The 25,749-nt window shown below is 46.6% G+C and overlaps 1 pseudogene across 1 annotated transcript in view; it reads right to left on the reverse strand.

Annotated features, from left to right (window-relative positions):
- Nucleotides 1-25,749, reverse strand: part of LOC146856666 (FIGNL1-interacting regulator of recombination and mitosis-like) — a 1,045,039-nt pseudogene that overhangs the window by 622,562 nt on the left and 396,728 nt on the right. The window contains exon 4 of the transcript XR_014981545.1: nucleotides 18,964-19,068. The product of XR_014981545.1 is annotated as an FIGNL1-interacting regulator of recombination and mitosis-like (transcript). The remainder of the gene's footprint in view (nucleotides 1-18,963; nucleotides 19,069-25,749) is intronic.

Below are 25,749 nucleotides of genomic sequence, written 5' to 3' on the forward strand. Positions count from 1 at the left end.
TTGAGATGAAACAAGACATTTCTCCAGTGTCTGATAATTATGTTTTTCTGACATCCGATTCTGTGAAACAGTTGAAGGAGAATCAAGGACACTCTAGATCTTTACTGGAAAATTGGGTACTTCTTGATGTTATCACGTTTAGGCAAATTTTAAATAGTCTTAGATCTGGTTCACCAAATGACTTATTTCCAGTTCCAGTGATGCAAAAACTGTATGCACCTATTCTGAGTGTGATCATGGAGCTACTGAATGCTTCCATTCGTGAGTCTACTATACCTACTGAGTGGAAGCATGCCATGGTCCTCCCTCTTTTAAAAAAAGCCAATGCTGATCCAGAGCAGCTATCCAATTTCCGCCCTCTCTCTCTGCTTCCAGTGTATTCCAAAATTTTGGAAAAACACATTAATATTCAGCTAACTAAATTTGTTGCCACCCAAAATTTCTTACACCCTTCGCAGTCAGGTTTTCGGGAAGGTTTCTCGACTGAAACAGCGCTTTTGGGGGGTCACAGAGAAATTCCGTGGACATCTGGACGCTGGGGAGACTGCGGCGCTTATTCTACTTGACTTAAGCGCCGCCTTTGACACGGTGTCTCACCCAGTGTTATTGACGGCGTTGCGTTCATTGGGGATAGCTGGCTCAGCACTTAGCTGGTTTAGTAATTTCTTGACCAATCGAACTTTTCAAGTTTTTTCATCTGAGGCAGCGTCGAAAACTCATTTATCCCCCCCATGGTGTTCCCCAGGGCTCTATTTTGAGTCCTTTATTATTTACCATTTATGTTAAGCCACTTGCAGAAGAAGTAGGGCTGTCTATTTTCTCCTATGCCGACGATACCCAAATAATTCTTTCTTTGTCGGCAAATAGGTTTTCGGAATCATCTTCTCTTCAGACAGGGCTTAGGAAAATTGCGGAGTGGATGGCGGTTAACTCACTGAAGCTAAATGGGGAGAAGACCGAGGTTCTTATCATAGGTAAGAATGTAGATCTCTGGGGCCCCCAGCACTGGCCACCTGAAATGGGGACTCTCCCTACACCTGCCACTCAAGTTCGCAATCTGGGTGTGATTGTTGATAACCAACTCTAAATGAAGCAGCAAGTGGCAAATGTAGCTTCGGTCTGCTTCACAATCCTGAAATGGCTCAGGAAGATCCTTTGGATGTTGCCTAGTCCCACGCAGAAATCGGTAATTCAAGCACTTATAACATCTAGATTGGACTATGGCAACATCCTATATTTGGGAGCCAATAAGGAGGTGAATCGCAGGCTGCAATTGGTACAGAATGCAGCGGCTAGGCTGCTATGTCAGATTCCGCGAATGACTCCTGTCTCCAGCTCTCTTCGTGAACTCCACTGGCTCAGGGTCGAGAGCCGTATAAAGTTCAAGACCCTGAACTATATGTTTAAAGTGAAGTCTGGTAGTGCCCCTCATTATCTAAAAGGCCATTGTTCATTCGTATCTTCCTTCGCGGTCCATCCGTTCTGATACTCAGGCAAAGTTTGTAGTACCTAGGATCAAACGTTCTCGTCTAGGTGGTCGATCCTTTGCTTATCTAGGTCCTCTTCTTTGGAATTCCCTTCCTTTATTCCTTAGGAAATAAACTGTTTCCAGTAACTTTCGTAGACACCTAAAGGCTTGGTTATTTATTCAATAGGTTCATGACAGTTTGACCACTTGTACTTTTTCCTGTATGGCGGCGCTGGGAAACCTTTTTGGTAGCTATGCGCCTTATAAGATTAATAATAATAATAATAATAATAATAATAATAATAATAATGGTCAAAAACGGGGGTTTTGAACTCAGAGCTTGAAGCTCACTTACCCTCCTTGCTGAGGTGATTGCAATGAGAAAAACCGTCTTGAAAGACAAAAATCTCAAGGGACACTTGTGCAAGGGCTCGAAGGGAGAACCCATAAGAGAAGTTAAGACAAGGTTCAAGTCCCATTGAGGCACAATAAAAGCAGTAGGAAGAAACTTGTTTGTAAGGCCTTTCAGAAATCGCAAAACAATAGGTGATTTGAACAATGACTAATAATCCGGCAAGCAAAGGAAAGCTGACAAAGCCGATAAGTATCCCTTTACAGTGGCCACAGCAAAGCCTTGCTGAGCAAGAGAAAGGGCAAACTGCAGAATGTCAGATAAACGAGCCCTCAAAGGATCAATTGACCTCTCTACACACCAAAGAACAAATTTAGACCACCTATAGGAATAGATAGATTTGGTGCAATGACGTCTGGCAGACAAAATTACATATACCACATCAGGCGGGAGAGAGAAAGAATTCAGGTTGCCCCGTTCAATCTCCAGGCATGAAGGTGTAAGCTCTGGAGGTGGGAGTGTAGAACCTGCCCCTCCGATTGCGAGAGGAGGTCTGCCCTCAGAGGGAAACGGAGCGGAAGGCACGAGGAGAGGTGGAGAAGATCTGTATACCACACCCTTCTTGGCCAATCCGGGGCGATCAATATGACTTGGGCCCGGTCTTGGCGAATCTTCCTCAGAACCCGAGGAATCAAGGGTATGGGAGAAAACGAGTAAAGGAGTTGTGAGCCCCCACTCAACTGAAACGCATCCTCCAATGCTCCCTGCATCTGATACTGGAGACTGCAGAACGACGGGCAGTGAGCGTTCTCGCGAGTGGCAAACAGGTCCACTCGAGGAGTTCCCCACATTTGAAAGACGTGTCGAACCACCTCCGGATGAAGCCTCCACTCGTGGTCAGCGGAGAACTGCCGACTGAGACTGTCTGCACGTACGTTCAGTACCCCGGACAGATGATTTGCCATCAGACAAATCTGATGGTCCTGAGCCCAGGACAATGCGACCCCACTCCTCCCTGCTTGTTGACATACCACATCGCGGTGGTGTTGTCCGTCAGGACTTGAACCGACTGACCGCGAAGTGAAGGGAGGAAGGCCTTGAGCGCCAAACGAATCGCCCGCAATTCCAGAAGGTTGATGTGAAGCAACCTTTCCTCTGGAGACAAAAGACCCTTGATCTCCAGATCCCCCAGATGCGCACCCCACCCTAAAGTGGATGCATCCGTTATCACTGTGGCCACCGATGGAGGTAGATGAAAGGGCTTTCCTTGAGACAGATTGCCCTCCACGCTCCACCAAGACAGATCCGCCGCAGCTTCTCTGGAGATCCTCACAGACTCCCTGAGATCGCCTTTGTGCTGATACCACTGCCTGCGGAGGCACCACTGGAGCGCCCTCATGTGCCAGCGTGCATGGTTGACCAACAGAATGCAAGAAGCAAACAGACCGAGCAGGCGAAGGACCTTCAGGACTGGAACGACCGCTCCATTGTAAAATAAAGGAATTCATTCCTGTATGTCGAGAATCCTCTGTGGAGGTGGGAATGCCCGACACACAGTAGTGTCCAGTACCGCACCTATGAACAGGTTGCGCTGAGAGGGCACCAGGTGAGATTTGGGCACGTTTATCGAGAAACCCAATTTGTACAACAGTTGAGTTTTAACCTGCAGATGATGAAGCACCCTCTCCGGCAACTCCGCTTTGATCAGCCAGTTGTCCAGATAGGGGAAAACTGAAATCCCCGACCTTCTGAGATGGGCTGCCACCACTGCCATCACCTTCGTGAAGACTCGGGGTGCAGTAGTAAGACCAAACGGAAGAACCGCAAACTGATAATGTTGCGATCCTACAGTAAACCGGAGATACTTCCTGTGCGACTTCAGGATGGGGATGTGGAAATACGCAAGTCGATCGACACCATCCAGTCCTCCTGATTCAGCGCCTGAAGAACCTGCGCAAGGATGAGCATCTTGAACTTCTCTTGCTTCAGATAAAGATTCAAGATCCTGAGGTCCAATATCGGACGCAATTTGCCGTCCTTTATCGCAATCAGGAAATACCGGGAGTAACACCCCTGACACCTCTCCTGCTCTGGAACCACCTATATCGCACCTTTCTGTAGTAACTTCAGGACTTCCTCCTGTAGGAGAAGACGGTGGTCCTCTGAGCAAACCCCTTGACAAGGAGGGTAATTTGGAGGGAATTCCCGAAAGGAAAGGGCATACCCATTTTATACAAGATCTAGAACCCAAAGGTCTGTAGTAACCGATTCCCAATCTTGTAGAAAATGGGTAAGCCGGCCCCCCACAGGACCAGCATGATCCAGAATGGCGGATCTAGGGCTGCTTTGCGGTGGTAGGAGGGGCAGAGGAAGAGGAGGAGTTGTCGCCCACGTGTGCGACCCCTGATTCGGCCTCTGTACCCCTTATACAGAGAGCTCTGCTGTTGTTGCTGCTGGGTCTGCCTGTAAGAACGAAAGGTTGCCCTTCCGAAACCCCTATATCTTTTGAACGATCCCCTTGACTGGGATTGAAGGCCCAAAGACTTAACCGTAGCCTTACTTTCTTTAAAACGTTCAAGTGCAGCATCTGCCTTCTTGCCAAAGAGTCCAGAGCCATCAAAAGGCAAGTCCAACAGCGTTGATTGAACATCAGGGGAAAACTCTGAAGACTTAAGCCACGCGCTCCTCCTAGTGGCACCAGAAGACCCCATGACTCTTGCTACTGAGTCAGCTGTGTCCAGTCCACTCTGTATCACCTGACGCGTTGCCGCCTGGGCATCCGCCAGGACCTCATTAAAACCAACCCTATCCTCCTCTGATAGTTTGAGCTAATTTCTTCGCAGTATCCATGAGCCCATGAATATAGCGTCCCAAGAGGCAAGTGGCATTTGTAGACTTAAGAGCCATGCTGGCCGAAAAAAATACCTTTTTGGCCGATTGATTTAATTTCTGAGCCTCCCTGTCACTTGGAACCTGGGGAAAAGAACCTTTAGATCTCCCTGAACATGCCGCCTGAACCACCAGGCTCTCAGGAGACGGGTGAGAAGTTAAAAACTCTGGGTCCCCCGGAGCTGCCCTATACCTCCTGGCAATGGTTTTCGAAACTGCGGGAGCAGAAAAGGGCTTACGCCACACTTCCATCACTGGATCTATGATGGCCTCATTAAAGGGCAACAAGGGTTCTGAAACAGTAGTGGGAGAATGCAGCACCTCTGTCAAAATGTTCGACTTGAATTCAGTAGAAGGCAACTGCAGATCTAACAGCTCATGATATGGTGCCACATCCTTTGAGGGTTCATCAGAAGGAGGAGTAATTTCCCATTCAGGAGATAAATCCAGGCCACTAGCCTCTTTTAGCTCTTCAAAAACGTCATCCGACTCCACAAGCTCTCCTTCTTCTGCCTCTTCCAAAAGGTACCTTTGTTCATCCAGCACCCTTTGAGCCTCCCTCCTAGACCGGATTCTTACAACCGGTGTGGATCCACAGGAGCAGCCGGCGTCGAACGAGGTCGAGTCGGCGCCGGTGAAGAAGGGAGCAGCTTCGATGTCCTTGGCGCCGGTAGATGCCAAGACGGCGTCGCTGAAAAAAATGGCATGAAGGGGGCCTGAGGATAGGTTAGAGGCACCCCCAAACTGAAGGCCATGGGACCCATCGGACCCGAAGGCGCACCAGTGGAGTACATGGCTCTTGAAAATACCCCGTACATAGCATTTAGATAATGCGTGGGGTCCTGACCTGGTCCAGGGAACGCAGGATACTGATCAGGCATCACCGGACTCGGGCCAACAGGCGCCGACGGTGGAATCTGTGGGGCCGAAGGCTCACCCGGAACTGGAAACTCCTCAACCGGAGCCGGGGATGAAGCCAGAGCCGGAGATGGAACCGGCGTCGAAGATGGAACCGGCGTCGGAGCCAGAGAATGAACCGGTGAAGCCACTGGAGAAGAAGAGCCAACAGGTGAATCCGGAACGGGCGAGGGAGATACAGAGTCCTTACGGCGTCGAGAGGGTGACTTCGACCTCAGAGCTGTACTCGTCAGAGTGACGTCGAGAGGAATGCCTCCTCTTCTTCTTGTGCTTCTTAGATCTTGAAGCATGCCCCGAAGTCGACTTAGACGCCGACCTCGATCTTGACCTCGTCCTTGATTTTCTCCTACGTCTCTTCTCTTTCTTCCTCCTCGCGATGAAGAGCTTCACTTCTCTCTCTCCTTGAGAGCCTTAGAACTCATCTTGCGACAGCAAGAACATCCATCCACATCATGGTCCGATGATAGGCACCATACGCAGTCGTCATGTGGATCCGTGATGGACATATGCTTTCCACATTCACGACAAGGCTTGAATCCAGACTTCTTTGTCGACATTTTCACAATAGAAGACAGAGAAAGTCAGTAGAAAAACAAAGTAACAGTGAAGCTACAGATAGAGATTCCCGAAATCCGTTGGCGTCGACGGTGCGGAAAAAAGGGAACCGACGTCATCACGCCGACGAGGTCTTCTTATGGAGCCAGTGACGTCAGTGGAGTCGCGAGCGGAGCCGTGTCTCTGTGACGTCGTCTTCGACCTCATCGGCGTGGACTGCTACAAAAGTTTCCGAATGTTGCTGGCGCAGGGGATATTCACAAGGTGAGGAATCCACTGGCAGATGTATCCATCAGAAAGGGTGTCTTGCTCCAGGCAAGCAGGGCTGATTACAGTGACAAGCTATAAACTCGGCTGGTGGCGCTCCGATTTCCTTGAAACCGACAGCGCGGGCCAGCACTGGGTAAGGAATCCAGTCAGTTGCCTTTAGAAGGCGGCTCCCTCTAGTAGGCAGAGGACCACGCCGCACTGGCCGCGGGTGCCACAGCGCCCTGTACAGATCAAAGGAGGCCGTGGAGAATCTACTAGCGTTCCAGCAGTCGTGGAGGTATTATATTCAAAATGCGGACACTGTGATTTACGTGATTATTTACAAACTCATTTAAGTATATAAAGGTCAGGGCACTTAACTCGGCTGCTGGAGCAGTGAAGAAAGAGGCGGCGGCGACAGTGACAAAGGACTACTGAACTGTTGTGGAGCCAAGTGATCGGACATTATTTTGAACTATGACTGTTTACCAAGGGTTGTGGGAAATGAAGTCTGTTGTTGTGTTTTTCTAATGGCTTCTGTAATAAAAGTGGAGAAAGTACAGCGTAACCCTCGCTGCCGGTCCTGACATACAATTACCTAAACGTCTTGACAATTCGGCATTGGGGAAAACCCCATGCCTGTATTTGAACCTTCCTCATAAAGAGAACACAATGGGTCAGACTCGGACATTACCTCTCAGGGCATACGGGTCAGCCAGGGCGTTCTTCTATGATTTTTGCTGTCCCTTATAATATAAAACATTTACAGGCATCCTTTAGCTGATCTAAATGCCCCTTTTGGCCAAAAATTCCAAATGAATGCGGACAATATTCAAATTATAATTTAACTCCCTGGAGTCCGTCCGGACACCTTGGTGTATGCCTGTGCCCGTCAGACACAAAGCCTTTGATGGACATAAATGTTTTGACTCAACACGAAAACAAAAAATTTAATTTTAATGTTTTGGCCGCAAGAAACATTCCATTCCATCTTTCAACTGTATCGGTTTTCAACCCCCCCCCCCCCCCCACACACTCCTTGAAAAACAGTTTGTAATATGGAAGTTATCTTTGAAACCGAATCCTCCTTCATCCCTCATGCCCAATTGCTAAAAACATATGACCACACTTCTAAATCTCCTCAAAAATCGGCTCTTAGGTCTCGGCAATGGATACTTCTTATTCAAACCCTCATCCTATCCAGACTTTAATACTGCCTTTTTGTCTTCCTCGGCTCTACATTAAAAGGTCTACCAAAATTGCAGTGATCCAAAACAGAGCCATTAGTATCATCTTTAGTCTGAAAAACACAATCATATATCCACCCACTTTTCCAAGTTAAAACTGTTACCCCTCAAACAACAAATTATATTAAACACCCGTAGCATCATTTGAAAGGCAATTTACCTTTCCATTCCTCACGTTATTTCTTCCTTCCTCTCTTTCTGCACTGTGATTTGAAACTAAATTGTTCTGGAATCTATTGTGCATTTCAAATAAATGCAAATACACAGGACCTAATTCACAAACTGCATTTTGTAGTATGTAAAGTAGTGCTACACTAGACTAGCTTACTTCATACAAAATGCAATTTACAGACCTACAGGTGGAAATCTCCACCTCGCCTATATCTTCTATGGGGAGATCCTCACACATGTAAGTTTACTAAATAGTATTAAATGTGGGCGGGACCAGTGTGAGTGGATGGGAAATGGGGAATATCTACTACTAAATTGGAGGGGTTTACGATGGAGTAAGGAAGGTTTTAAGGAGAGCTTAGGAGGGGTTTTGGGAGAGACAGATATCCACTCACATAAGAGTAAGCCCATTTCTAGTCAAGCACTGCACTTCTAAAGTTACTAGTCCCAAAAATGATCCAAAACAGTAGTAATTGTACTCCAGCATCACATATAGCCAACCACTGGAACTCCAATATGCTGCCATTGAAAATAATGGAGGTGGGACTTGAAACAGAACCACAAAGAAAGTATTACAATAAATAAACTTATTTTGACTTTTTTTTAAATGAAAATAAAAATAGATAAAAAATACTATGTGAATAAAAACAAATCTTTATTGTGAAATATTTAACCATTTTATTTAAAAATATACATCTAAAAAATATATATTTTTTTCCCCGTGAAAAAGCATATTAACACAGCTGTTTGCACACAACCCGGAGGCCGGCAGCTTGTTTCTGGCATCAGCATTACCATCAGTACACTGTTTGCATGCCTACAACCCAGCGGGCCGGCAGCGATGCAGTGGACCAGTAGTACAACCTCCGCTATGTCCATTCGTTATCTCATTACAGCTGATGACGTAAGTTCGTATTTATTAAATCTAAACAAAACAACAACCTTCCCCTCCCCCTCACCCCCTCTGCCTTACCCTAATTATCTACGATATCTCCCAGCATGTCGTGCGGTCTACTTGGTTGTCGTGATCTGACAGGCCAACATACTCCCCTATATGCCTCTGCTCATAAAGAGATTCTTCCCTTGCATCTCTCAATGTGTAACACAGACCTCAGGAATTGATCTATGACCCCATTTTATGGCGATACCACCAGTGCCTCTCTTCTTAGCGCCTTTGGAGGTCTGAGCCCCCCCAGCATCCAGCCAGGCCACAAATGGTTTCCAAATATCTGCCAGCCTGGATCTGCTAAACATTAACTCCCAATAGTGTGACAGCTGGTCTTTACAATAGACCATAGTATTTACCCATGCTGCTACGGTAGGGGGCTGTTGTTTTTTCCAGTGGATTGCCACCTGTCTCTTTGCCAGCAGCAACAGCATGGCAGTAAGCTTTTGACAGTTCTTTGGGACCTCAAATACAAAACCCAGAAGCGCCGTCAATGGAGTGGCTGGTATCTGATGTTTGGTGATTTGTCGAATATGCCCAATGACTGCCTCTCAGTACCTCCCTATCGGTCCGCAGTCCCATGCCAAGTGTGAGAATGTGGCTCCAGGAGCCCAACATCTCCAACAGTTCGTGTCCGAGTGTATGCCCATGCGGTGCAGCTGGGAGGGCGTTCGATATAATCTATGCAAAAAGTTAAAGTGGATTAGCCGCAATCTATAATTGGGTGGGAGATGTTCTAGCTGTGAGCAGCAGTATTGCCACCGTTTACCCGTGATGGCAATACACAAGTCTTTCTCCCACTCCGCCCTGGCCGTGCATACAATTATCGGCAATTCTTTTTGCGTTGTACTGTATATACGCGTAATCAATTTGCGAGGGGACGGATTAGCCAGCACATTTTCTAGCGCAGGTAATGCAGGCGGCGCTTGCAGGAAGGACACGTACCTAGCGCGGCATGCGGCTCTATGCTGATAATACAGGAGTGTGTCTAATGCCGTGGGTGCCTGAGCATTGCACATCTGTTGTAATGTAAGGAATGTATTGTCTGGATTGAGATCTTCACCCTTCACCAATGCATGTGCCGTGGCTCGAAGCGTGACTGCTTTGTCCATTAGTGGAGTTAGTAGCGGGTTTCCCCCTAGCGGCATAGATGGTGCGTATAATTCCTCAAGATTGGCCCTCTTAGCTATCCCTCTCGATGCCCACCTCATTGTTGCCACCGGGTCAATTTATAAATGAGGCCTTTTATAAGGCTGGTAAACGGCCGTTTTCAGCGGAATGGGAGCTACTCTATCAATTTCTATCGCTACATGGGGTTGGAAGGGCGTAGGGTACTGCCTAAAATGCAAGTATTGCGCCTGAGCACTATAGGCATATAGTACGAAATCGGGAGCCCCCAGGCCCCCCCTGGGCAAAGGGTAGTGTCAACAGCTTCCAGGATGCTCTCGGCTGCTTACCAGCCCATACCAGGTCAAGGACGTGGGATCTCAGCTGTCTGAAAAAGTGTGTGTTTAGCAGCATTGGAATGTTTACGAACAGATATAGGAGCTTTTAATGATGGCTATTCGCCCCATTAAGGACAACGGAAGGTGCTTCCATTTCTGTATTTTGCACTCTATCCAGTCCATCACTTTACCGTAGTTTGCCAGCCATATTTCCTGCACCGATCTGCTCATCCATATTCCTAAATATTTGACTTCCTCAATTGCCCACTGTATAGGGTATTCCGTGTCGATCTGGGTAGTGTTGTCAGTGAGCGGAAATATCACGGACTTGGACCAGTTCACCTGTATGTCTGTAAGTCCACCATAACGGACAATCTCTCGCATTACTTCCACAAAATTGTCCCTGGGGTTTGTGAGGTATATTATGTCATCTGCATACATTGAGATCAGCAGTCCTCTGGACGTGAACCCAATGCTACTTTGCGTGTGGTGTTGGCAAAGCCGAGCCGCCAATGGTTCCGTGGCGAAGGCGAACAACAGTGGCGACAATGGGCAGCCCTGTCTCGTTCCCCTTTTTATGGTGAAAGGTTCTGACATCAGTTCATTTATTCGTACCTGTGCCATAGGTTTCGTGTAAAGCAACTGTATTTGCTTAATAAACAAGGGGCTAAACCCCATGCGGGGCAGCAGGACAAAGAGGAATCGCCATTCCAACTAAACGAACGCCTTCGTGGCGTCTAATAGTGCAGCAATTGCTTGTACATGGGGGGCCAGATAGTGCAGAAATCCAAACAACGTACGTAAATTATGGGCAGTTGAGCGGCCTGGTATAAAACCAGACTGGTCTGGCAGCGCTATCTGTGGCAGCATGGGTTGCAACCTGTTGGCTATGAGTTTGGCATAGATTTTAACATCCAGATTTATGAGGGAGAGCGGGCGGTATGATTCAGGCACTGTAGAATCTTTGTCAGGTTTCAGCAAAGCTATAATAGTAGCCTCTCTCAGCGTGGGGGGGGTAAGGATACCTGTTTCAATGGCCTCGAAATATACCTGCAACAGGCGTGGCGCCAGAATATCGGAGAACTCTTTATAAAAGGCTGCAGTAAGCCTGTCGGCACCCGGAGCCTTCCCAGTCGGCATACTGCTTATTACTTGCCTAACGTCTTCCACCGTGATGGGAAGCTCCATGTACTGCCTAGCACTGTTGCTAAACCATGCCAATGCCATGGTATCCAGGTAGTCCACTATATCAGCCTGGGAAGGGTTAGTCTTGGACGTATATAGTGTTTCATAACACCGGGACATCGGGTTTAAAATTTCTGGCGGTGACCTGACCAACTCCCCGTCCTCTGTAATTATTTCAGTTATGTAATCTTCTCCCATAGGTGGTCTGAGTAATCCCGCTAGTGTTTTCCCGGCTCTGTCTCCTTCTCCATAGCGCCTTGCCTGTGCATTTTTATATAGGTATGCCGTTTCTCTCTCCGCCTCCGCCTGATATTCTGACAGTGTAGACGGGATCTTCGCCATACTAGCAGGAGTTAGGGAGCTAGCCTGCATTCGCTCCAGCTCTCCAATCTCCAGCTCCAGTCTCCGCAATGTGGTACGTATATCTTTAAGTACCCCTGTTTTGAGTGCTATACTATCACCTCGTATCACCACTTTAAGCGCTTCCCATACAGTGCCAGGTGATTCCACTGTGCCTTCATTTAGTTCGAAGTAATCTTTTATCTTCCCCCGTAATTCTTCTCTGAAGACTTGGTCCTGCAATGCCCCAGAAGGAAATCTCCAGCTGAACAGAGTAATATATGGACCTGGCACTTTAAATGTCAGCTGTACAGGTGCATGGTCTGAGAATGTGCGCGGGAGGTGTTCAGCCTCCGTTACCCAAGTGTGCATATCCCTAGACAACAACCAGAAGTCTAGCCTCGACCAGGCGCTGTGATGGTGCGTCACACATGTGCCCTCTCCAAGTGTGGGGTGTAACAATCTCCAGGAGTCCACTAGTTGCATGTCAGATATAATATCTTGCAGCATCGCCATTGCTCTCGGGTGGTGCTCACGTGATGCGCCCTGCCTGCCGGCTACGTACAAGAGGACCACATTAAAGTCGCCCCCCCATATGACCGAGGTGTTATTCAATGTTTGCATCATGTGCCCGATATGTTGGAAGAAATCTGGGTCGTCTGTGTTGGGGCCGTAGGTGTTAATGATCATCGTGGGTGTGTTGTACAGTGTACCCTGTAACAAAATGTACCGTCCTTCCCTATCTATCACTGTGCGATGTGTGCGCCATTGCAGTCCCCTGCGCAGCAGTACAGCCACCCCACCGTGAATAGTTAGAGTATCCCATGGCAACTACCTCCCCCCATCTTTTGTGTCTAAGCATACCCGCATTGCTGTCCGTCAGGTGTGTTTCTTGCAGCAGCCATATGTCCGCTCCATGTCTAGCGAGGTAAGAATGGACCAGTCTCGCCTTCCGACGACCATTCAGACCTCTAATATTCCAAGTAATACATTTTAGATGCGACATCTTTGCATCAGAGACCGGGCACACTAACAACCTACAAGAGACGCCGGGCCCCCCAGATCAACCTCGCAGAGATCCTCCAGCCTAGTACTATCTGTAACAGCAGCCAGTTGGTGCCCATTTGTGGACATAACCTCTCTTGTCAACCACCATCGACTACTGGGTGTGTATTTATCTTTTTGGCAGATATCCAAAAAGTAACTTGCCCTTTCCCCCCATCCCCTCCCACACCAACCCGCCAAACAGGTTGTGACCCCACCCTCCCATTCCCCAAACTTGCAAACAATAGCCCCATATTAGGAGCCCCAAGGGAATCATCCCGTGGGGAACGCAGGTCCGCCGGCATTACACCCCTGCACTCATGGCAGGGTGGCCGGGCTAACCACTGACTGCCCCAAGTCATGGAGCCAATATGGTTACGTGCCTGTGTCAACATATGTGCTGGGATAACCCCAGCATCACCAGAGAACTTGACAACCCTATCTAGTAAATTCTTACATTCAATTAACGTTCCTACCAACTGAACCATCACTACACAATATCTCAAAGTCATGTCAACCGGTGTAGCACTCCGGTGCCCTCAGTCATTATCGCTCAGATTGTTTGCCGCACGTGGATCTTCTAGCTGCGGCTTTGGTCTCTGCGCCTTGGCCAGCTCTTTTGCGTACGACAGGGCAGCCTTCGCATCCGTGAAGGTGGTGGGCTTACCAGGACCCTGTATCCTCAACTTGGCTGGATATATCAGCGAGTACTTCGTTCCAATCTGCTGGAAAATCTTCTTGGCTGGCAGAAACTCTCTTCGGGTCGCCTGAACTTGCAACATGAAGTCTGGGTACATGGCAATGGTGTTCCCATCGTATTGCACGTCCCCTTTCTCCCGTGCCGATCGGAGGATCGCATCCCGATCCCTATAGTGGAGGACTCTTGCCAGGATAGGTCTCGGCAGAGCACCTGGTCGTGGCGTAGGGCCTAATGTTCTATAAGCCCGCTCTATTAGGAACATGGGGGACAAGGTCGGGCCAAAAAGCTCTTTCATCATGGTCTCTATGTATCTTTCCATGTTCTGAATGTCTGTAGTTTCCGATATGCCAGTAATTCTTGCGTTGTTTCTCCTTGACCTTGCCTCCAAATCCTCATTCTTTAACCTGATTACCTATAACACCCCAGCCATTTCACGTGGTTTTTTGTCCATTTCCGTCTGCCCCTCTTCCGTCTCCGTGACTCTAGTTTCCAACACTCCCATTCGACTTTCCTGCGTGTCCATCCTCTGTGTTATCCGGTCCATGCTCTCTGCGAGGGAGTCCATTTTGGAGTCGAGACCGTGAAGACTTACCTTAAGGTCCTTGAACATGGATCTGATGTCCTCTGCCGGCGGCACCCAAGCGGCACCCTCCTCCACCTGACTCTGCTGACCAGTCTCACTGTACACCTCTTTGGTAGCTTTGTCAAAAGTGAGCCGGGGCTGCCTTGTATCCGGTTTCCCCATCTCGGCCGAACTGTGGCTCCTCTCAACGATATCTGCCGCAATCAAGCTTCCCGTTTGCTAGGGACACCGCTGCCGGGTGCGAGACTCAGAGCGCCAGCAACTGATCACTTCCACAAAGGATCAATACACACCTACAAATGACACCACTGACTGCTATCCCCTCTGTAGATCAGAAGGGCAGGTATACACCCCTCTGTCGCAGCGGCCCTATAGGGCTCTCGTAGGGCGTCTCCACTATGCCCCTCGCTCCTCAGCTGGTGTTGCCCTGTACAATCACCATCTCCCGTCCGGCACAGCCCCCCCCTGCACTGCCGAGCTGTTGCAGGCAATGTTCAGCGTGTCAGGGGCTGTCCCTGCGTTGCCCCGGGGCCCTAAGATGCGCTTCGCAGTGGTATCCGGCCTCTGCAGTCCTAGCGTCTGCGCTGCTGTAAATGTTGAGCGCCTACGCAGGCCAAGTCAATAGTGGAGCGGCTCCTATTTGGTATCTGCGATTACCCACTCCACCACAGCCCTTTGTACAGCTCACTTCATACAGTGTCCTGCCTATCCTCTACACCAAATGACCTGAAGGTCGCAGTTCCGATTCTGCAATCCAGCCCCCTTCAACCACGCCAGTCATTCACCGCGGTATCCTCTATCGCCCTCCGCAGTCTAAGCAGTCAGCCGGTGTATTATAACGCCTCTACTTTCTTTGGGCACACTAGTGCCAGCCAACTTCCAGTAAAGCAGTCTTCAGCAAGCTTGCATAGCCATGCGTGACCTAGCTACGTGTTTGCTGCCAGGCGAGGTCTTTCTCTCGTTATCTCCGCCACCCGAGGGCAATGTCACTCTTTACTACTTCAGCGGGGGCGGTCACCATGCGCCCCCCCCACTCTCGTGCTGATATATTTAGGCCGCTTCAAATGTTCCCAAGCCGCAGCAGCGGAGCGCCCCGCTGCGCCCTACGTTCCCACCGGTGCTACTGGCGGCCTCCCTCTGGGATGAGACGTGTACCTGTCCTCCCAGGCTCCAGTACAGGATCCTCCTCTGCCCACTTCTCACAGCTCTAAATCGGCAGCCGGCACCTGCGTGTCTTCCGTCCGGAGTCTCACTGTCACTGCTCTTTTGTGGCCGCGCCGCCCAGCCACCGCTCAGGGCCACGAATTCACCAGAGGTCCCGGCTTCCCAGAGATCATACGCATGCAGGCCTCATATGCGTCTTCATCTCCAACTGCTCCGGATGCACCCACTATCGTTCTCCAGTGATGGCGCCGCACCCACAAGACAGTGGGAGGGCAGCAGGCTCTCACTTGGTGCACCAGTGTCGCATTGTGAAGGATTAATTCAGCTCTGCCGGCGGAGCCGCACTAGCGCGCGGCCATTTCGCAGCTCGGCGAAGCCACTCCCCCAAAAATACAATTAATTCTATACATAACTTTGCCATTAACACAATAAACATATATTTTCCTTTAGGTGGGATTTCTTTCTAAATACAACTTGAGAAAATATTTCAATGTAATATATTTGAACCTAACTGAATATTTAATTCAAAATTAAGTTCATAGGGCTAAAATTTTTATTTTATGTTGTACTACATTTAAAATGAATATATACAATTATTTTACATTAACGCTCAACATAAAAAGGAAAATGTTACCCTTAAGCACCTGTTTGTAGAGTGCTTTACTGTAGATTCACATGATCTGCATACAGCCATGTAGTGTTGGGCTTGGACGTTCGCGAGTTTTTTTTCTTTGTGTCATGAGCGCAATCTTGCGAGCGCACGCTTCATGATGCGGAACACTTTACAGGTATTCCGTTTCGTTTAGGAAGAACTACAATACCCTTGATTTCTCACACGTCACATCCGACGTCGCGAGAAGACCGCATAAAAAGGAAATGGTTTCCCGAACAGTCGTCGGAAATTCTTTGTCCCTGGTTGTGTTCCTGCAGCGGTTTCTGTTCCTGTAATTCCAGACCAGTAAGGGTGCCCTGCACCACTCGTTATTCCTGCTTTAGCCAACCCTCGTTGGTGAGCGGCTTACTCGTGCGGAGACTGGCTCGTTCTGTGGTAGCTTCTACGGCTGGCATTGTCGGCTGGCGGCGAGGGAGTAGGAGTGTTTTGGATTTGCTCGGCCTGCACTGTCGGCCGGCGGGGGGTCTCATGAAGAGCGGTTCTTACACGCTCTTAATCAGAGTATTTTCCTTGTCCTTCTGAGCACACTCCCTAAAGCGCTACCCCATGTGTTCCATGTGCTTGGTTTGCTGCATTGCTAAGATAGTTCAGTGTAAGAAGCATTGCACAAGAAGTACTTTCGGATACATGTTTTTGTGCAAGGTTGTTGATGTTTGATATCTACAGGAAAAGAGTGAGCTTATGAATATATGGCTATCTGTTCTTTGTTTCATTCCTGCAGTTATAACACTACAAGTCCGTCCACACAGACTGCACCCCCTTCTATCCAAGCAACAAACTCTACAAGGGTTATTCCTTTTATTTACAGGTATAAGAGGTGTAGCCACCCCTTCAGGGTCTGTCATTTCTAATAGGTTTTTTCATGATTTGGTATATGTAAAGAAGGTGTTCTCAGTATGCTGTTCTCTTTCTGGTTACAGATCTCCCTCCCCGCTGTTCCCTTCCTTCCCCCACTTGATCCTTCCGATGACCTTTGCCACTATGGCTTGTAGGCTTGGTTAGATCAAGAGGTGGGCACTGACTAATTTAGATTGTTGTCTGCACAGGGGTGAGTAGTGTGGAGTTGTGAGTGAACATTAAATAAGGCACATGTGTACTGCAAAAAAAGATAATTTGAGGAAAGAGATCTGGGATCAGAGATACAGGTGTCCAGGGAGGAAAGTGCATGTGAATCTACAATACTACATGCTACAGACAGATGCGTACAGGTCAAGTAAAATTTTCCGTTCAAAACATGATTTGCTGTAGATTCGCATGCTCTACATAGACTGTAGACATGATGGTCAGTCTACGGAAATTTGAAGTGCCACTGAGGACAGTAATAAAAGTGTCCATTCCATTACTGGTGACACATTCTCATTAGCAAAAACATTACCGTGGGATATGTAATGTATTGGTTATGATAAAAAGCACCTATTATGTTGTGGAACAGAGTTTTACTTTATGTGGAATCAATCTTGTCTCGTTCACGTTTGATGATATTCAATGATGACAATGCCAGAATACTATGTGCGGAAACAGAATTATCTTGCATAAACTAATGTACCCTGCTAAACTAGACAGCTTATAATACAAGGTTTGCTCAAGGATACTACTTGCATCATGCATTGGCTTACTTGCCCAGCAACAGACAGCGTTACCATACCATATGTAGATGAAACAAAGTGTCTACCTCTGATTGTTTACTGCATTTCTTATGCTTGGAAAATCCCCACTGTTCCAATCACTGGACATGGGAGCACCACAACCCTGCACGCACCATTAGCTTCTTCTGGCTGGTTCTGTACCAAATAATTGTGTAACCTGCACTGTCTGGTAATGAACGCATGATGTATTAGTTGATAATTCTGAAGAAATTCTAATGTACTATAATTTTATGGGACACGTGCCAAAACACAGTTTTGTGGCTTAATGAAAAAAAAGGCCATGCTGAATTTCTGCAAATTGAACACTAGTTTATCAAGCCTGCAGTCTCCTTGTACATGTAGAGTAAACTTTATTTACATGTAAACTCGGATGGAGTCTGTCTTATTTTATGTAAGTTTTTACAATGTATTTTTGGGGAACAACTTTGATTTTGGTGCTTATTCCATCAAAATTTGTATGGTAAATACATTGTTAAATTCCGGGAGGTTTATAGCTAGCTCGCCTTGCTGATACAGCTGAAAACCAGCGGTGGCATGCGAATAGACATAACTACCTGGCCTTGCTTGCGTTCGATGTGCTGATCAAAACGCTGACTTCTACATGGTGGGACATGCCCTAGAATTACAGCAATAAGAAAAGTACAAATCTGACTACTAGAGAAACTGATAGCACTAACATACAAAGTTGACCTCCTGGGGAGCCTGGATGACAGAGGTGACACTAGTGAATAACAGGCCTTGATAGGTATGGCTACGATAATTGCGAAAAGGGATACTGCATGTAGAAGGAAATCTCCAAATCCCCCTACTGTACTGAAGTGGTGCCCAGAAATGGATTGGTGTGCTACACATGAAAAACTAATTTACAAGGCTAGGGGTTGTCCTCAAACATCATACCATCTGGGACAGATGGTGGGATTATTAACGACTGATGGGCAATTGATGTGGTGTTTATTAGATGGAAGTCCAGGATGTCACTAACAGTAGCAAACACATTGTCTGCATTAGATACTTTTATTACCTGTGCTTGGTTTCAATACAAACAATAACATTTTTTTAAATAATAATGCAGGTTGTTTGACATGCCGCATTTTAACATTGTGTAAGATACATAATGCACCTGATAACTACCAGGTGTGTTAAATACCAACCAAATCGTAATTTCAAACCCTTCACAAACAGGTTTTCACAGGTGTCGAAAATATGGATTCATTCATAATAAGGCCCTATGTCTTCACCCCGAAGAAGTTTTATTATATGCCTTGAAATACTACACTAGAATGACATTTTAGGCAAACATTTTACAGTATAGAAAGAATCGCAGACATGAGACAACAGCCTCTAGCATAGGCTGAAAGAAAATCATACTCTTATTTGCTCTATAATTACCTGTAAAATGTTCCTTAGTGTATTTTGCAACTCCACATTTTGGCTTGTAAGTCCAGATGCCTGACTGGATAGGTCGCACAGCAAATCAGCAAACAATTTCACAGCCTGTAAAAAATATAAAGTAAAAATGTGGAAAAGCATGTAAGGAATGACCTGTACAAACACAACAAATATGGTGCACTAAACTGAAACGGTGACTTAGGAAGGAGTAACTTGTGCCCTTCACCTAGATGATGATCTTTCCATATAAGACTAGTTAGGTGATGCATGACAGAAAGGGTAGAACAAGTATTCCAACTCCTCAATACATTTCAAGTAAAAAAAAATACTACTTGCATTGAGAAGGAAAGGTGGCCTTCTTTCCTAGAGAGGTTAATGAACAGCATGAACAAAAATTAAGCAAACCAACTCAGTGTAGAAAATAAAAAACAAAAGTTCCACCCCAAATTAGTTAACAAGGAAAAAATATAATATAAAATAAAAGTACAAAAATAAATGAAATTGTATGTACGGCTTAAATATTTATAGCAAACACTAATTGGACTAACATTAGGAATAAACAGTAATATCATCCACACTGATCAGATTTGTTTCTCATCGTCTACCAAAAGGGAGCAGTGCATTCATTTTTGGCACTAGAAAGAAGCGATGCCTAGAGCACCTGGTTTATGAGAGAGAAATGCTTTTAGGAAGAATGCGTTTATAGAGTAAATGTTTGGTTCACTTGCTGTGGAATTAACGAACTCAAAGCAAATGTTTTGACCAAAAACATCCTTAACCCCTTCTATGCTCATGAAAGAACGGTTCTGTCATAAGCCACAGTGGGCGTGTGCTCATGATGGAACTACTCCGTCATGGCACTCACCCATGGGGGAAGCGCTGGCACTCCCTCCCTGGGCAGCCCAACAACATCCCACAAAGGGGGATGGCAGCGGAGAGTTTCCGCTGCCTCCCCCGACCCCCCCATAGGAATCCCATGACGTCAGCGTGCGCTGATGTTATCAGAAAGCCCTGGACACGCTGGAAGCCATTTGGTTCCAGGCCTCTGACAGAGGAAGGTAGTTTCCATGTTCCTCCTTGCACAGAGGCATCGGGGGAAAGGAAAGAGTTTTTCCCCTCCCCTGATGTCTCTTTGCAGGGCCATTTCTGCTTCACTATCGCACAGCAAAAAATGCACCCACTAGGCACCAGGCATTTATTTTTTTTAACTGGAAGAAACCACTTGGGCAAGGGTCGCTTCTTTAGGTGGCTCAAATTTTGTGCATGTTTTTTCTGCTCACCCTGGGGGCTGATCAGCCAGTTTTTATGCCCGACTAGGCACCAGGAACTTATTTTTTTAAATGGAAGCGACCCCTTGGACAAGGGTCGCTTCCTTAGGGAGCTCATATTTTGTGCATGTTATTTAGATCGGCCCTTTTATTGGCGTTTATGCCCCCGGGGAAGGGGGGGGGGGGGGCAGAAAACCCCACTAAGCACCCGGGAGGGTATTTTATTTTAATGGAAGCAACCCCTTGGGCAACGTTCGTTTCCAAAGGTGGTCATATTTTCTGGATGTTTTTTCTGCCTCCTGGGGGCAGATCGGCCCGCTTTTTTGGCCTTTCAGCCTGCGGGGGAGCCGGGCAATAAACCCCACTAGGCACCAGATATTGTATTTTTTTACTATCAAGCGACCCGTTGGGCAAGGGTCGCTTCCAAGGGGGTTAAATTATATTTATATATTTTCTGCCCCCGGGGGCAGATTTACCAGTTTTTTGGCCTTTCTGCCCCATGGTGGGAGGGGGTGCATAAAACCCTACTAGACACTAGGGATCTATTTATTTTGCAAGGGGGCAAACTTCTGTCTGCTGTGTTCTGCCCCACCAAGGGACAGATCGGCCTGGCAGAAAACCACACCAGATTCCTTGGGCAAGATCACCCCCCATTTTTCTCGGCCCTATTTGAAGGCTCATCTGGCAGATTGACCATTTGGGTAGTGACACAGCGTGTTCTAATGTTAATTGTTTTATTTCTAGTGAATTGCAACGTTTTATTTCTACTTTTTATTCTAGTTCAAGGCTTTTGCTCTTTAGGTTGTGGTTTCGTTACTGGTGGTTCTGCAGTTTGTGTAGTTGCATGTGTTTGGTAAGAAATATTTTTTCTACTATTTTCTCTAAATGAGTAATTTTCCTGCATGAATGTATTTTTTGCAAATGGTGTAATAATAGCAGTAGGTTTGGCTTCAGTTTATTGAGTGTCAAAATATTTTTGCATTTGTGCTCGATGTGTATTTTGTAGTTTTGTGAGTAATTGGTTTTGTTTTTTCTTTCCAGTGGGATATCGTTGCTTTTTGCTGTGTCTCTGCAGAGTAGGTGCTGGTGAGTGTTGCTATCTTTGTCAAGTGAGTCATATTGTTTTTGAGAATATAGCTCTTTGTGATAAAGCCACACTTTATTACTTATTTTGCACAGTGTTGGTTGTTGTTGACTTGTTTGTGAAGTCTCCTTTCTTTGTAAGGATTATGGATAGCCGCAGGATTACTGCTCAGCAGGTTGTTGGTATGCTTTTAAGTCTTTGTCTGACCATGGTTCAGAGACTGACTGCATCTGAGGCAGAGGAGGCAGTGGTAGATTCTGGTAATGCGTTTTCTGTCCACAAGGAATCATCGAATGATAAAGCCACTCTAGTGCAGATGAAGTGCCTGTCTTAGAGGAGGACAATGATGTGCCGATAGTGCAGCAAGAGGCATCTGGTTTGCAGCCTGGGGCTGCAAGGCCTCCCATTGGAAGTGCTGACCTCTGGGTTTCCCCAGACATGGTGCAGCCGACATTGTCAGACTTTACTGGTGTTCCAGGGTGTAGAGTGGATACTGAAAACATTTTGCCTATACATTTTTTTCAGTTGTTTATGGACAATGTATTTTGGGCAGAGCTTGTTGAGCAGGCTAATTTGTATGCTGAACAGTATTTGAGGGACAACAGTGGCAGCCTTAGGTCCAACTCTAGGGCTACCTGTTGGACTCCCATAAATCTGGAAGCGATGAAGAAGTTCTTGGGTTTAACTTTTTCGATGGGCTTGCTAAGGAGCCATCGAGGTCTTCATATTGGTCTACTAGTCCCTTGATGGCAACTGCTATATTTCGGCAGTCATGAGTGGTGATCGGCATTTGCTTCTGTTTCAGATGCTGTATTTTGTCGATAATAGTTTAGCGTTGCCACGAGATCACCCTGAATGTGACCATCTTTTTAAGATTCGGCCGGTCATTGATCACTTTGTAGATTGATTTTCAGAGATCTTTGCTCCAGGGAAAGAAATAGCTGTGGATGAGTCTTTGGTCTTATTCAAGGGCCGCTTGTTTTTAGGCAATACATTTCTAGCAAGAGGGCACGCTATGGAATTAAGTTGTATATGCTGTGTGACAGTAGGACTGGATATGTCTCTAATTTCAGGATGTACACCGGTAGGGATTCCAGGATTGACCCCCCTGGTTGTCCGTCCACTTTTGGAGTGACTGAGAACAATGTGTCGGAACTTGGTAGAGGAGCTTTTAATAAAGGTCACCATTTATATGTAGATAACTTCTACACAGGTGTGAAGTTGTTCAGGGAATTGGCCAAAGTACACACTGTTGCTTGTGACACCATCCGCTCTAACCATAAAGGTTTCCCAAAATAATTTGTTTGTCAAAAGCTTGTGCGGGGACAGTGCAGTGCATTGAGTAGCGAGGAACTTCTAGCTGTGAAGTTTGCAGACAGGAGAGATGTCTACATGCCGACTACCATCCATGATGAAAGCACTTTACCTGTGACTGTTTAGGGTCAGGTTGCTGAAGTGCGCAAACCTGTGTGCATTTTAGACTATAATAGGCACATGGGTGGTGTTCATAGAGTAGATCAGAGGTTGGAACCTTACACCACTCTTCATTAGGCTTACATTTGGTATAAGAAGTTGGCTATCCATCTTTTCCACTTGGCAACTTGTAATGCTTTTGTTGTATTCAAGGATTGTTGTCATGAGTCAAAGATGACTTTTGCTAAGTTTCAGGAGTTTGTAACAGGCAGCCTTGTTGTAATGAAACAGGCAAGTGTTCCTAGAGTTGGAGTGGTGGAGGATGTGGCTAGATTGAAAGATTGCCACTTTTCTGATCACATTCCTCCAACGCCATCAAAAGACTTTCCCAGTAGGAGATGTAGAGTCTGTTGGTGAAGAGGTACGCGGAAGGAGACTCGTATGTACCCTGCGCTTTGTGTGCCTGATTGTTTCAGAATGTACCACATGCAAATGAATTTTTGGGAGCATCCATGAGTGGTAAAGTGAACTGCGTGGTCTATATTGTTTTATCTTTTTTGTTCAGTTTCTAGGTTGGCATTAGTGCAATGTATTTAGTTTCAGATTTTGTGTTAGTAGATTTGTCTATATTTACAATTTGTTTGTGTTTTCTTCTTTGTATAAAAAAAACCCCTAAATGTGATGGTGGTGTATGTAGGCTGGTACTGGGCTGGCGGTGTGCGTTGAATGGCACTTGGCTGGCGGTGTGCGTGGACTGGCGCAGTGCATGAACTTGCGCTTGTCTGGCGGGGTGCTCGGATAGGGACTTGGCTGGTGGTGTGCGTGGACTGGCACTTGGCTGATGGTGTGAATGGACTAGCGCTTGGCTGGCAGTGTGCATGAACTGGCTGGCGGTGTGCGTGGCCTGGCGGTGAGTAAGTCGTGACTTGCTGCTGGTCACTACACACACTGGTAGTCAAACATCAATCCACGCAATCCGTCAGCTGGTGTGGCTGCTGTGTAAGGCATATGGGCGTGTGAAAGTGATGGGCCCTTAAATGGCGCGGTCTGCTGATGTTAGTGTTGAATGTGAAGGGCCCGCAGCATGTGGTGTGAATCGTTTTGTATGCGTCACATGAATAAAAGGTGTATGAATGGCCTGTAACTAGGTTGGTGCCTTGTTGTAGTTTTACAGCTCACGAGCTGTCAGTCAATGGTTCAGTTTCTTGTCCTTTCAAATATTAATAGTGCATTTCATTTTTGTGAAATCTCGTTAATAAAATTGTATATACTGAACCATCACTCACCCTCGTGGCAAATGCGACCAGTATGTATGTGTGCTTGAGGAATAGATGGTTGTGCAGTAATATTGGTCTTTTCTGTCTTTCTCAAGCAAGGTAAAACTTGTGCCTTTTTGTGAATGTTGTAATGTGTTCCGTGCCTGGTGGTGTGAATGGTCTTGTGTGCATCACATACAAAAGGTGTGTGAATGGCCAGTGAAAGCGGTTGGGGCCTTGATGCAGCTTTACAGTGTACAAGCTGTGAGTCACTGCTTCCGTTTTTTGTCCTTTCAATTATTGAAAGTCATTTCATTTTTGTGAAATCTCTTCTTAATAAAATTTCTTTACTGAACTATCACTCACCTTCGCACCAAATCCAACAGGTATGTGTTTGTGCTTGAGGAATAGATGGTTGTGCAGTAATATTGGTCTTTTCTGTCTTTCTCATCCATGGTGTACATTCCAAGAAAAACCCACCAACTCTAGATATTCTTGTAAACTAAACACCCAGGGGAGTACATGGTGATGTCTCTCTTGTGGATCCCAACAGGTTATATTACCCACAATGTCCTGCAAACCTCAAAATGTGACTGTCACATTTTCCTTGCATTACTGTCAATGTTCCCTCTAATTTTTTTCCTCTATGTGCGGTAGTGCAAGATCTCTGTGCGCTGCAGCCAAGGCTGTGTGCGCCAAGTATGCAAGTGCAGCCTGCAAGTATATAAATCCATGACAATTACCACTCAAAACTTTTGTTTGCAATGAGATAGAGAACAAGTACATTTCACACATATAGCTCTAATTAACAGGGTCTTGTGACAGCTTTGCACTGTGGAGACAGATCATCATGACATTGTTTATTCTAATTGCACCTATACCTCAGGCTTAGAAAAGGACAAGACTCAGAAGGGAGCACCATTATAAGATTTTAATGAATATTCTTGATTGGAGCACTGATCATTGGGTGGGGGATCGCTGGAAGTCTATACAAGAGAATATATATTTAACAAGTTGACAATTACATAACACAGTTACATTTTGATGTACAATGTAATGATTAATGTCTTTGCTAAGAGGAAGTGTGTGAAATGTGCCCATCTAGGCCAAACGGACTGTGGCTGCCACTGCCCGAGGCTACATAACTCCTCACGGCCCCCGCTTCGCGGGAGCCGTTCGTAGAGGAAGTTCAGTCTTCTATTACTTCTTGCCTGGTTAACCCTGCGAGAGCACACGCCCAGGAACAGTGTTTAGAACTGTGGCGTATTGACAGCGGGAGGACTCGAAGGACGGGACTGCGAGGACCAGCAGCCCCGTAACAGCGATCAGCTGCGTCCTCTTCCCGCCCCTGCTGCTTGCAGCTGGTATTTATTCAACCAAGCATACCGCAGCGCAGTCGCGCGCCGGGAGAAGCCCGGGACCGTTTGTGGCCGTTCGTGGACGGCAGAGGACGGGACGGGCTCTGTCCCCAACGTCTGGTCTGTTAAATGTTCATTGGGGGACGGTATTTGTGTGAAATATTGTGCCTATAGTCCTTGAGATTGGTTTAATAGTTATAGTTATATTATCGTGAGACTATGAATTCATCCCCGGGTTGTTTAGGTCACAAGTCACCCTTTAGAGGTTCAGTTGCAGGGATGTTAGATAGATTTATTATAAGAGCATCATCGCTACTAGCTCATGAAATAGAACTTACGGAGAGGAGACTGTCGCTGGATACCGTTGCTGATAAACGCTCTTCACTGGGTTCCATCAGACATGCTAA

This window comes from Triturus cristatus, chromosome 4_1 (genome assembly GCF_964204655.1).
Source record: "Triturus cristatus chromosome 4_1, aTriCri1.1, whole genome shotgun sequence".
Taxonomy (NCBI): Eukaryota; Metazoa; Chordata; class Amphibia; order Caudata; family Salamandridae; genus Triturus; species Triturus cristatus.